The sequence below is a fragment of the Bos taurus genome, chromosome 2, assembly GCF_002263795.3.
Source record: "Bos taurus isolate L1 Dominette 01449 registration number 42190680 breed Hereford chromosome 2, ARS-UCD2.0, whole genome shotgun sequence".
Taxonomy (NCBI): Eukaryota; Metazoa; Chordata; class Mammalia; order Artiodactyla; family Bovidae; genus Bos; species Bos taurus.
Genome location: NC_037329.1, coordinates 3,017,720 through 3,030,083, shown reverse-complemented (window position 1 = coordinate 3,030,083; position 12,364 = coordinate 3,017,720).

The window sequence follows — 12,364 nt, the reverse complement described above, 5'->3', positions numbered from 1 at the left end:
TCTATGGATTGCAGCACGCCAGGCTTCCTTGCCCTTTACTGTCTCCTGGAGTTTGCTCAAACTCATATCCATTGAGTCAGTGATGCCATCCAATCATCTCATCTTCTGTTACCCCTTTTTCTTCCTCCTCCTGCCCTCAATGTTTCCCAGAATCAGGGTCTTTTCCAATGAGTCAGCTGTTCACATCAGGTGGCCCAAGTATTGGAGCTTCAGCATCAGTTCTTCCAATGAATATTCAGGATTGATTTCCTTTAAGAATGACTGATTTGATCTCCTTGCAATACAAGGGACTCCCAAAGTCTTCTCCAGCAAAAGCATGGATTCTTCACTGCTTAGCTTTCTTTATGGTCTAACTCTCTCATCCATATATGAGTACTGGAAAAAACATAGCTTTGACTATACAGACCTTTGTTGGCAAAGTGATGTTTCTGCTTTTTAACACATTGTTTCTTATAATTTCCTTCCAAGAAGTAAGTGTCTTTTAATTTCATGGCTGCAGTTACTGTCCCCAGTGATTTTGGAGTCCAGGAAAATAAAATCTGTCACCGCTACCACTTTCTCCCCTGCTATTTGAATTGAGTGATGGATGAGAGTAGATGCTGTGATCTTAGTCTTTTTGAATGTTGAGTTTCAGGCCAGCTATTTTCCTCTCTTCTTTCACCCTCATCAAGAGTCTCTTTAGTTCCTCTTTGTTTCTGCCATAAGGGTGGTGTCATTTGCATATATTAGGTTGCTATTTCTCCCAGCAATCTTGAATCCAGTTTGTGATTCATCCAATCCAACATTTTGCAGATGTACTCTGCATATAAGTTGAATAAGCAGGATGGCAATGTACAGCCTTGATGTACACCTTTCCCAATTGTGAACCAGTCTGTTGTTCCATGTCCAATTCTAACTGTTGCTTCTTGACCTACATATAGATTTCTCAGTGAAAGTGAAAGTTACTCAGTCCTGTTTGACTCTTTGTGACCCCATGGACTATACAGTCCATGGAATTCTCCAGGCTAGAATACTAGAGTGGGTAGTCTTTCCCTTCTGGGGATCTTCCCAATCCAGGAAGTGAACCCAGGTCTCTTGCATTGTGGGCAGATTCTTTACCAGCTGAGCCAGAAGGGAAGCCCTTGTCCTTGTCTAGATTTCTCAAGAGACAGATAAAGTGGTCTGGTATTCTCACCTCCTTGAGAATTTTCCACAGTCTGTTGTGATCCACAGAGTCAAAAGCTTTAGTGTAGCCAATGAAGCAGAAGTTGATGTTTTTCTGGAATTCCCTTGCTTTCTCTATGATCCATTGAATGTTAGCAATGCGATCTCTGGTTCCATTAGAAAGTTAATATGTCTTTATGTCTTTAAAATGAGGTTAGTATTTTAATTGGGATTGTTGTTATTGTTTTGTAAGATCTGCTTTAAAATATACATTTTCTGTGGTCTCACCCAATATATTTCCCCCTTAAAGGTGTGATTTTGCAGAATTCAATGTTTTTAAGGATCACATAGTGTGAAATAGAAAACTTTTGCAGTTTTCCACCATTCTTCTTAATGTGATATTCTTCATAATGTGTGCTATTAGAAGTGGTAGTGTTAGCATCAGGAATCCATTGTCTGAGTCCTGTATTTCTTACTAACTCTGTGCTTACTCATTGTCACAAGACATTCTCCTGACCCAGCACCACACTCCCAGCTGCAAAGCTTCCCCACCATCTGCCTCTTCATTCCCATCTTACCTGAATCTTCTTAGTCCATCATTACCTCAGAATGAACATTGTGAGTGATTCTCCATGGTTTGGTTCTGTGCTTCCTCAGAGATGCTGTTTCTCATATGCTTCGCCAAACTTCAGCTAGGATATCACAGACATCTTCCAGTCCAGGACTATGGGATTCAACAGCTAATTGTATCTTTCCTCACACTTCATTTCCACAGAATGAGACAATCTTATAATTTTAATGGCAACAAACTCCAATATTCTTGCCTGGGAAATCCCATGTACAGAAGAGCCTGGCATGCTACAGTCCATGGAGTTGCAAGGAGTCACACATGATTTAATAACTAAACAACAACAACAGCAGCAGAATTACAGTTTCCCTTTTTCTTTTCTTTCTTTCTTTTCTTTAAACTACAACTAGAGCTTAGAAATATTTCCTGTTAATTCTGGATATTTATTTGGAATATGGGACTGAAATTATGGAGATATAACTCCTTAAAATTTCACTTCAGATATCTATATAAATATGCTGAATTTCATACTATAATGGCTTCCTTGATTGCTCAGTTGGTAAAAAATCTGCCTGCAATGCAGGAGACCCTGGTTTGATTCCTGGGTCAGGAAGATCTGCTGGAAGGGATAGGCTACCCACTACAGTATTCTTGGGCTTCCTCTATGGCTCAGCTGGCAAAGAATCTGCCTTCAATGTGGGAGACCTGGGCTCGATCCCTGGGTTGGGAAGATGCCTGGAGAAGGGAAAGGCTACCCACTCCAGTATTCTGGCCTGGAGAATTCCATGAACTGTATAGTCCATGAGGTCGCAAAGAGGTGGACTCAACTGAGTGACTTTCACTCACATCATAATTGATCCATTAAAACAATAGAATTTTAGATTGAACTTTTTTAAAGATCACACTTTATTTTTTTAGTATAAATTTATTTATTTTAATTGGAGGCTAATTACTTTAAAATACTGTATTGGTTTTGCCATATATCAACATGAATCTGCCACGGGTATACACATGTTCCCCATCCTGAACCCCTCTCCCACCTCCCTCCCCATATCATCCCTCTGGGTCATCCCAGTACACCAGCCCCAAGCATCCGGTATCATGCATCAAACATGGAGTGGTGATTCATTTCATATATGATATTATACATGTTTCAATGCCATTCTCCCAAATCATCCCACCCTCACCCTCTCCCACAGAGTCCATAAGACTGATCTATACATCCGTGTCTCTTTTGCTGTCTTGCATACAGGGTTATCGTTACCATCTTTCTAAATTCCATATATATGTGTTAGTATACTGTATTGGTGTTTTTCTTTATGGCTTACTTCACTCTGTATAATAGGCTCCAGTTTCATCCACCTCATTAGAACTGATTCAAATGTGTTCTTTTTAATGGCTGAGTAATACTCCATTGTGTATATGTACCACTGCTTTCTTATCCATTCATCTGCTGATGGACATCTAGGTTGCTTCCATGTCCTGGCTATTATAAACAGTGCTGCGACGAACATTGGGGTACACGTGTCTCTTTCCCTTCTGGTTTCCTCAGTGTGTATGCCCAGCAGTGGGATTGCTGGATCATAAGGCAGTTCTATTTCCAGTTTTTTAAGGAATCTCCACACTGTTCCCCATAGTGGCTGTACTAGCTTGCTTCCCACCAACAGTGTAAGAGGGTTCCCTTTTCTCCACACCCTCTCCAGCATTTATTGCTTGTAGACTTTTGGATCACAGCCATTCTGACTGGTGTGAAATGGTACCTCATAGTGGTTTTGATTTGCATTTCTCTGATAATGAGTGATATTGAACATCTTTTTATGTGTTTGTTAGCCATCTGTATGTCTTCTTTGGAGAAATGTCTGTTTAGTTCTTTGGCCCATTTTTTTTTAAGAGGTTTTGATGAGTTAGCAGGAAAAAAGAAAGAATAGGGGCCCATTACAAGAGAAACTTCAAAGTAAAAGAAAAAAGACAAATTAGAGAGGTGCAATGTGCAGTGAATCAGGCTTTTACTCTGAGAGAATTGAAAAATCTTTAGTAAATTGAGGCTTAATTTTTGTTGTCATACAGGGTTATGGATTTAGGACACAAATCTCAGGGAAATCCCAGGTAGGGATATCTAATAAGAGATTCTTATATTTCTGGGACCCCAACCAAGGGGCTACAAAACTTATGTAAGTGTAAACTAAATAAAACCTCCTCCAAACACACCAAAAGCTAGGAGGAAAATTCTCTGCCTAGGATATTTGTGCTAATTGATTAAAAAAAAATAATAATCCATAACTACAGTGAGACCTTTATGCCACTTTGCAGCTCAGATTTATACTACACGAGATATCACCTCAGGCCTATTAGAATGGCTGTCATCGAAAAGACAAGTGATGGCAAGGATCTGAAGAAAAGGGAACCCTTGTATTCCATTAGTGGGAATGTAAATTGGTTCAGTCACATGTGGAAAACAGTATGGAGTTTTCTCAAAAAGTTAAAAAGAGAACTATGGTATGATTGAGCAATCATACTTCTGGGTGTTTATTGGAAGGAACGGAAACCATTATTTTGAAAGATATCTGCCACCCCTTGCTCATTTTAATATATTTATAATAATCAAATCATGGAAACTATATCCATCAAAAAATGAACACAAAGAAAATGTGGCACACACATGCACACACAAATGTTATTCAGCCATAAAAAGTTGAAAATCCTCTCATTTGTGACAACAGGAATGAAACTTGGAGACTTTATACCAAGTGAGATGTCAGACAGAGAAAGACAAATACTGTATAATGGTTGTTGCCAGAAACAGTGTGTGGGGGATGGATGAAATGTGCAAAGGTGATCAAGAATTCAAACTTTCAGGTATAAGGTAAATACATTAAAACTGAAAGTTTGAACTTTTGACCATCTTCACACATTCTGTGTTTGTAACGTACAGCATGGTGACTCCAGTTGACACTACTGGGTTGCATATTTGAAAGTTATTGAGAGTAGACCTTAGAGGTTCTCATCACAAGAAAAAATGTAACTGTGCAGTGATTCATGTTATCTAAACTTTTTTGTGCTAATCAATTTTCAATATATGCAGATATCAAATCATTGCTATATACTTGAAATGTAGTCAGTGTTATGTCAATTATATCTCAATATCTTAATCAAACTAGAAAATAAAGTGATTGCTTAAAGCATTTAAAAATGCTTTTTATATACATTTAAAAGACATTCAGAAAGTTTAATATAATAGACATTTCTGAATTTCATACACCTCCGAAAAAAGACTATATAATATTTTTAAAGTTGTAGGACATTTATAGAAATTGATAACTTATTCATAAAGCAAGCTTTAAAAATATTTATAAGATTTGTAACTTAGTGTGTAGATTGACTGTATTAATAGCTTAACACTTCATCCCTCCCTGTATCTTTCATCAATCCTCTTAGTAAAGAGGTGAACTCCATTCGCTACCCCTTAAATGTGGGCTGATATTGTGCCTTCTTTTGGTAATATTTCTACCTTCTCTCTTGTCTTCTGCTATCACTATGAGTACATACTGAAAGATGAAATATATTTACAGGCTAGAGAGGAATCAGCCTAATCATCCAAGTGAAGGTCATCTTAAATAAAATGACAGCTACCTAAACTCCAAAAATGTGACAAAGCCCAATAAAGACCAACAAAACTTCCCAGCTACCCTGTAGACCCAGAAGCTAAATAAAACCTTATGATAAACCAATTATTTTGAGGAAAGTATATTACACAACATCACTCTGTCACAGATAACCACCATGCACACCAAGCATGCTCTCAGATCAAAATTAACATGTCAGAAGTGCAGAGAAAAAGGACTTTAAAAACCGCATACATTTGGAAGTTAAGAAACACACTTTTAAAGAAATCACGATTCAATTAAGATTTTAAATTTAGATGTAAAGCATAATGTTTCAAATCTCTTGGGATATAGCTGAAGACAGTTTTAACACTAAATGTTATAGTATAAAAAGAAGGAAAGTTACAATAAAATGTCTAATTTAAAACTTAGAAAAATAACCTAAAAAGACACAAAGAAAGTTAGAAGGAAGGGAATATAAACATTAGACCCTAAAGCATTTATATAAAAAGAAAGCATATATAGAATCAGGAAGTCTAAAGTATGGTCTTTGAATACAGTCAGAAAAATTGTTAAACCTATATTGAATCTGATCAAAGAGAAAGAGAACAGTACATGTAAATACTATCAGCGATTTTAAAATACATAAGGATTTCAGTTTCAGTTCAGTAGGTCAGTCATGTCGAAATCTTTGTGACCCCATAGACTGTAGCATGCCAGGCTTCCCTGTCCATAACCAACTCCCGGAGCCTACTCAAAGTCATGTCCATCGCATCGGTGACGGTATCCAACCATCTCATCCTCTATCATCCCTTTCTCTTCCCGCCTTCAATCTTTCCCAGCAACAGGGTCTTTTCCAGTGAGTCAGCTCTTTGTATCAGATAGTCAAAGTATCAGAGGTTTGCTTCAGCATCAATCCTTCCAATGAATATTCAGGACTGATTTCATTTAGGATTGACTGGTTTGATCTGCTTGCAGTCCAAAGGACTCTTAAGAATTTCCTCCAACACCACAGTTCAAAATCATCAGTTCTTTGGTGTTCAGCCTTTTTTATGGTCTAACTTTCACATCTGTACATGACTTCTGGGAAAACCAGAACCTTGACTAGATGGACCTTTGTTGGCAAAGTTATGCCTCTGCTTTTAAATATGCTATCCAGATTTGTCATAGTTCTCTTTCTAAGGTGCATGTGTCTTTTGATTTCATAGCTTCAGTCACCATCTGCAGTGATTTTGGAGCTCCAAAAAAATAAAGCATGTCACTGTTTCCATTGTTTCCCCATATATTTGCCATGAAGTGATTGGACCAGATGCCATGACCTTAGTTTTCTGAATGCTGAGTTTAAAACCAACTTTTACACTCTCTTTCACTTTCATCAATAGGCTTTTTAGTTCTTCACTTCTGCCATAAGTGTGGTGTCATCTGCATGTCTGAGGTTATTGGTATTTCTCCTGGCAATCTTGATTCCAGCTTATGCTTCATCCAGCCTGGCATTTTGCATGATGTACTCTGCATATAAGTCAAATAAACAGGGTGACTAAAGATAAATGTCATTAAATAAGCAAACGTGTAAAAAGTCTTAAGATAATGATATGTTAGCCAGTTTCATGCCATCATATCTAAGCTTCAACTTAGATGAAATAAACATATTTCCAGAAATATCCTACCAAAATTGACACAAGAAGTGAGGGTAAAAAATCTAAAAACGTCTATAACCATTAGAGGTACTATTTTTTTTCTAATAAAAAAATAGCTATTTATTTTAAATTTGTATTGGAGTATGTTTGATTTACAATGTTGTGTTAACTTCAGATCTACAACAAAGTGAATCTGTTAAACATAAACATGTACATACATATCCACTCCTTTTTAAGATCCTTTTCTTACATAGTCCATTACAGAGTATTGAGTAGAAGTTCTCTGTAGGTCTTTATTGTGTGCACATATGTGTGTGTACCTGCACATGTTCTCAGTCACTCAGTTGCCTATGACTCTTTGTGACCTCATGGACTATAGCCCACCAGGCTCCTCTGTCCATGGAATTTTCCAGGTAAGAATACTGGAAGGGTTGCCACTTCTTTCTCTAGGGGATCTTCCCAACCCGGGATTGAAAACATGTCTCCTGCATCACCTGCATTGGCAGGCGGATTCTTTATCACTGTGCCATGTTATTAGTTATCTATTTTATATATAGTAGTATGTATTAGTATATGTCAACCTCTCAATTTATCCCTCCCCAATTAACCAGTGTGTGAAAAGGTAATACATTAAGTTAAAATTATTTCAGTAACACACTTTAATTTTTATTAACAAATTGATATAATCCATTTCAATGTCAGATTGAAGGAAAATTGATTATATAATCAACTCAATGGTTTACATAAACAAAAACCTTTTGGCAAAATTCAAAATCCATTGAGTAAAAAGCAGTAAGGAGTTTATTAAAGATGTATATATAGAGTAAGAAACTACAATAAAAAAACTAACAACCTAATTGCAAATGGGCAAGAGAACTGAACATACATCTCACCAAAGATTTTCAGATGATGATTATGTATGTGAAAATTGCTCAGCATCACTTATGATTGATGGTGTCTGTTTAGTCCCTAAGTTGTGTCTGACTCTTGCAACCCCATGGACTGTATCCTGACAGATTCCTCTGTACATGGAATTTTTCCAGACAAGAATCCTGGAGTGGGTTGTCATTTCTTCCTCCAGGGGATCTTCCTGACCCAGGGATTGAACTCGGGTCTTCTGCATTTCAGGCAGTTACCTGCATCACAGACAGATTTTTTAATAACTGAGTCACAAGGGAAGCCCTCATTTATGATTAGAGGATTGAAAATTAAAAGAATAATGCAATGCCACCATGCATCTATTAGAATAGCTGAACTACAAAAATATTGATTGATAGTATTAACTGCTGGCAAGGATATGCAGCAATAGGAACTTTCATTCATTGCAAGTAGAAATGCAAAATGGTATAGCCACTTTGGAAGACAATATGGCAGTTTCTTACAAAACTAAATATAGACTTACTATAGAATCCAGCAGTTGCATTTCTTAGGCATTGCCAAAGTAAGTTAAAACTTATATTCATACAAAACCAGGAGGCAAAGTTTATAGAAGTCTTATTCATAATTACAAAAAAACTGGGGGGAACGAAGATATCTTTCAATAGATAAGTGAATAACCAGTCTAGTCGTGAGAAAAATATCCCAGCTGGAGAAAATTCTACGAAATACCTGACCAGTCCTCCTCAAAAGTGTAACAGTGATTTAAAATAAAGCCTGAGCCACTGTGAGTGATATAGGTGAAACTAACATAAAATGTTAGCAATTGGGGAAACTGAGTGTGAGGTATTTGGTAATTCTCTGTACTAGAAACACAGTTTATTTGTAAATCTTAAACCTATTCTAAAGCTAAAAGTTTATTTAAACATGTATAATAAACATTTTATATACAAGTGTAAAAGCTTACCCTTATGATTAGAAAGATTTTTTGCTATTATTATGTTTTATTTTTCTAATTATACTAAATATCCTGGCAAGTTGAGCAAAATGAAAATAGATATCAAAAACTTTAATATTATAAAATAGGAAAACTGTCATTATGCATCTATGTTTTAATTGTCCATATAGCAAATCCCCAAACATTCTAGGATAAAATGTTAGAATAGATGAAATTATTTTAGTAATGCTGCTAGATACAAAATCAATGTACAAAATCAATTGCATCTGTCTACATCACAAAAAATAAGTAGAATATATATATGTAGAAAAAAAAAATATATATATTAAAAGCCTGTTTACAATAGCATTCGAAAAATATAAGCACAGAAGAAAGCTGCTTCACCTATAGTTATATAAGACAATAGATTTTAAGTATGAACATATTTTAAGGATGAACTGTTTTTGCATAGTGAAAAGAGCTTCACTTTAGCAAGAATATTTAATTAAAGAAAAAATCTAACAAAATAAATTAAGATGATATAAAAAACATATATTATATATAATTATATATTAATATATACAATTTTATATATATAATTATTTGCAGTTGTTAATACATTTAAATAAGTAAAAATTCATACTGTGTGCAAAAAAACCCTCAACTTCAAATAATGCAAATCATCCCTGAATTAGTAAATAAATTTAATGGAAAATCAAATCAGCATATTAAAGCTGTTTTGGATGTGTATGTGTATATGTGTGTGTATACCCTGCAAGATCAGCTCTAAAATTTACATGGAAACACAGAATCATAAGAATAGTCTAAGCACTCCTAATGAATAACATATCAAAACTTAAACAGTGTAATAATTTACATAGAGTGCTATTAGAACAGAAATGGACAATTGGATCATCAGAACAGACACCATCATGTAGGAAAACATTTTTATGGGAGAACCATGAGGAAAAGATGGAGTTCTTAATAAATGGTGCTGATCCATGTGATTACCCATATAGAAAATAGCTTGGACCTCCGTATCACATGATACGGTATCACGTGATACGGTATCATGATGGGTATCACATGATACCCATACCACAGGATCTGTACAATTCCAGATGGTTAAAAGACTTATGTTTTAAAGGCAATATAATAACATTTGAAAGCTTGTATTTTCATTTTGGGTAGGGGAGTGGGAATTTCTTAAATAAGAATTTTAAAAGTGCAAAATCTAAATATAAAAACACATAAATGCTATCACATAAATGTAAATGCTTCAGAAAGTAAGTAAAATAGTAAGCCATGTGCTAAAAAATGAACTCCTATAAATTAACTAAAAAATAAAAAGAACCAAGACCAGAAACTATAAAACTCCTAGAGGAGAACATAGGCAAAACACTCTCCGACATACATCACAGCAGGATCCTCTATGACCCACCTCCCAGAATATTGGAAATAAAAGCAAAAATAAACAAATGGGACCTAATTAAACTTAAAAGCTTCTGCACAACAAAGGAAACTATTAGCAAGGTGAAAAGGCAGCCTTCAGAATGGGAGAAAATAATAGCAAATGAAGCAACGGACAAACAACTAATCTCAAAAATATACAAGCAACTCCTACAGCCCAACTCCAGAAAAATAAATGACCCAATCAAAAAATGGGCCAAAGAACTAAATAGACATTTCTCCAAAGAAGACATACAGATGGCTAACAAACACATGAAAAGATGTTCAATATCACTCATTATCAGAGAAATGCAAATCAAAACCACTATGAGGTACCATTTCACGCCAGTCAGAATGGCTGCGATCCAAAAGTCTACAAATAATAAATGCTGGAGAGGGTGTGGAGAAAAGGGAACTCTCTTACACTGTTGGTGGGAATGCAAACTAGTACGGCCACTATGGAGAACAGTGGGAGATTCCTTAAAAAACTGGAAATAGAACTGCCTTATGATCCAGCAATCCCACTGCTGGGCATACACACTGAGGAAACCAGAAGGGAAAGAGACACGTGTACGCCAATGTTCATCGCAGCACAGTTTATAATAGCCAGGACATGGAAGCAACCTAGATGCCCATCAGCAGATGAATGGATAAGAAAGCAGTGGTACATATACACAATGGAGTATTACTCAGCCATTAAAAAGAATACATTTGAATCAGTTCTAATGAGATGGATAAAACTGGAACCTATTATACAGAGTGAAGTAAGCCAGAAAGAAAAACACCAATACAGTATACTAACACATATATATGGAATTTAGAAAGATGGTAACAATAACCCTGTGTATGAAACAGCAAAAGAGACACCGATGTATAGATCAGTCTTATGGACTCTGTGGGAGAGGGAGAGGGTGGGGAGATTTGGGAGAATAGCATTGAAACATGTATAATATCATGTATGAAATGAGTCGCCAGTCCAGGTTCGATGCATGATACTGGATGCTTGGGGCTGGTGCACTGGGACGACCCAGAGGGAGGGTGGGGGGGGGGGAGGAGGGAGGAGGGTTCAGGATGGGGAACGTGGGTATACCTGTGGCGGATTCATTTTGATATTTGGCAAAACTAATACAATATTGTAAAGTTTAAAAATAAATAAAATTTTTTAAAAATGTGAAAAAAAAAAGAACCAGTAAAAATGCCAAAAGATGGAAAGAACAAAACATGGCCATCAAAGTAGAAAGCAACAGACCAACAGGCAGCAACCCCATCAGTAAATGTAAATTAATAGTACAACGAGATGCTTTTTAATACCTACCAGGTTAGAAACAAAGTTGAAAGATCTGACAATACCAAATTTTTTTCAAAGGCATGTAGAACCCTCATACATTGTTGGTGGATGTTATAAATTGTTTAACCATTTTGAAAAAACAACTTGTCATAATCTTAGTGTTAGAAATATGCACTGTCTATGACCCAACAGTTTTACTACCTGGAGAAACCCTGGAATACATGTACCAGGAAGCATAAAGGACTGTTCACTTTAACAATTTGTAATAGCAAAGAACTGGAATTAAATTGAATATTAGCCTATACATCACAACTGAATGCTCATACAATGGCATAGTATTCAGCAGTGACATATAACAACAAAAACATATTTCAGGGACACAACATTTTTTTTTTAAGTCAAAGAAGTTTTATAGTATGCAGTATGCTTAAATGTATACAAAGTTTAAACCATAATATACCCCAAAAGACAATATATTATGAAAAGTATAAGCATTTTCAAAATAAAATTATGAAGAAATAATAAGGAAAAATTAAATGTAAAATATAGGGTAGGGCTTACTTCTAGAGGGAAATGATAATAAGATGTTCCTTCTGTAATTAGGTTAAATAAGATGGTGCCTTCTAACACAGACACACACTCACACACACCCTAAATTTTATCTGCTCAATGTTACATAAAAGCCATTCTTAAAAAAATTATTTTGAGAGCTTCATCAAGCAGTACAAAGAGGGCTGGGAGACTGAAACAGAGTAGCAGGTTAATTCTTAGTCCCCCTGTGTGATTACACTAAGCAAAAGGTCTCATTTCCTTGATTTGCTGCAGGAATTGGATGTGGTTTTTACATATTTCTGAAGACATCCT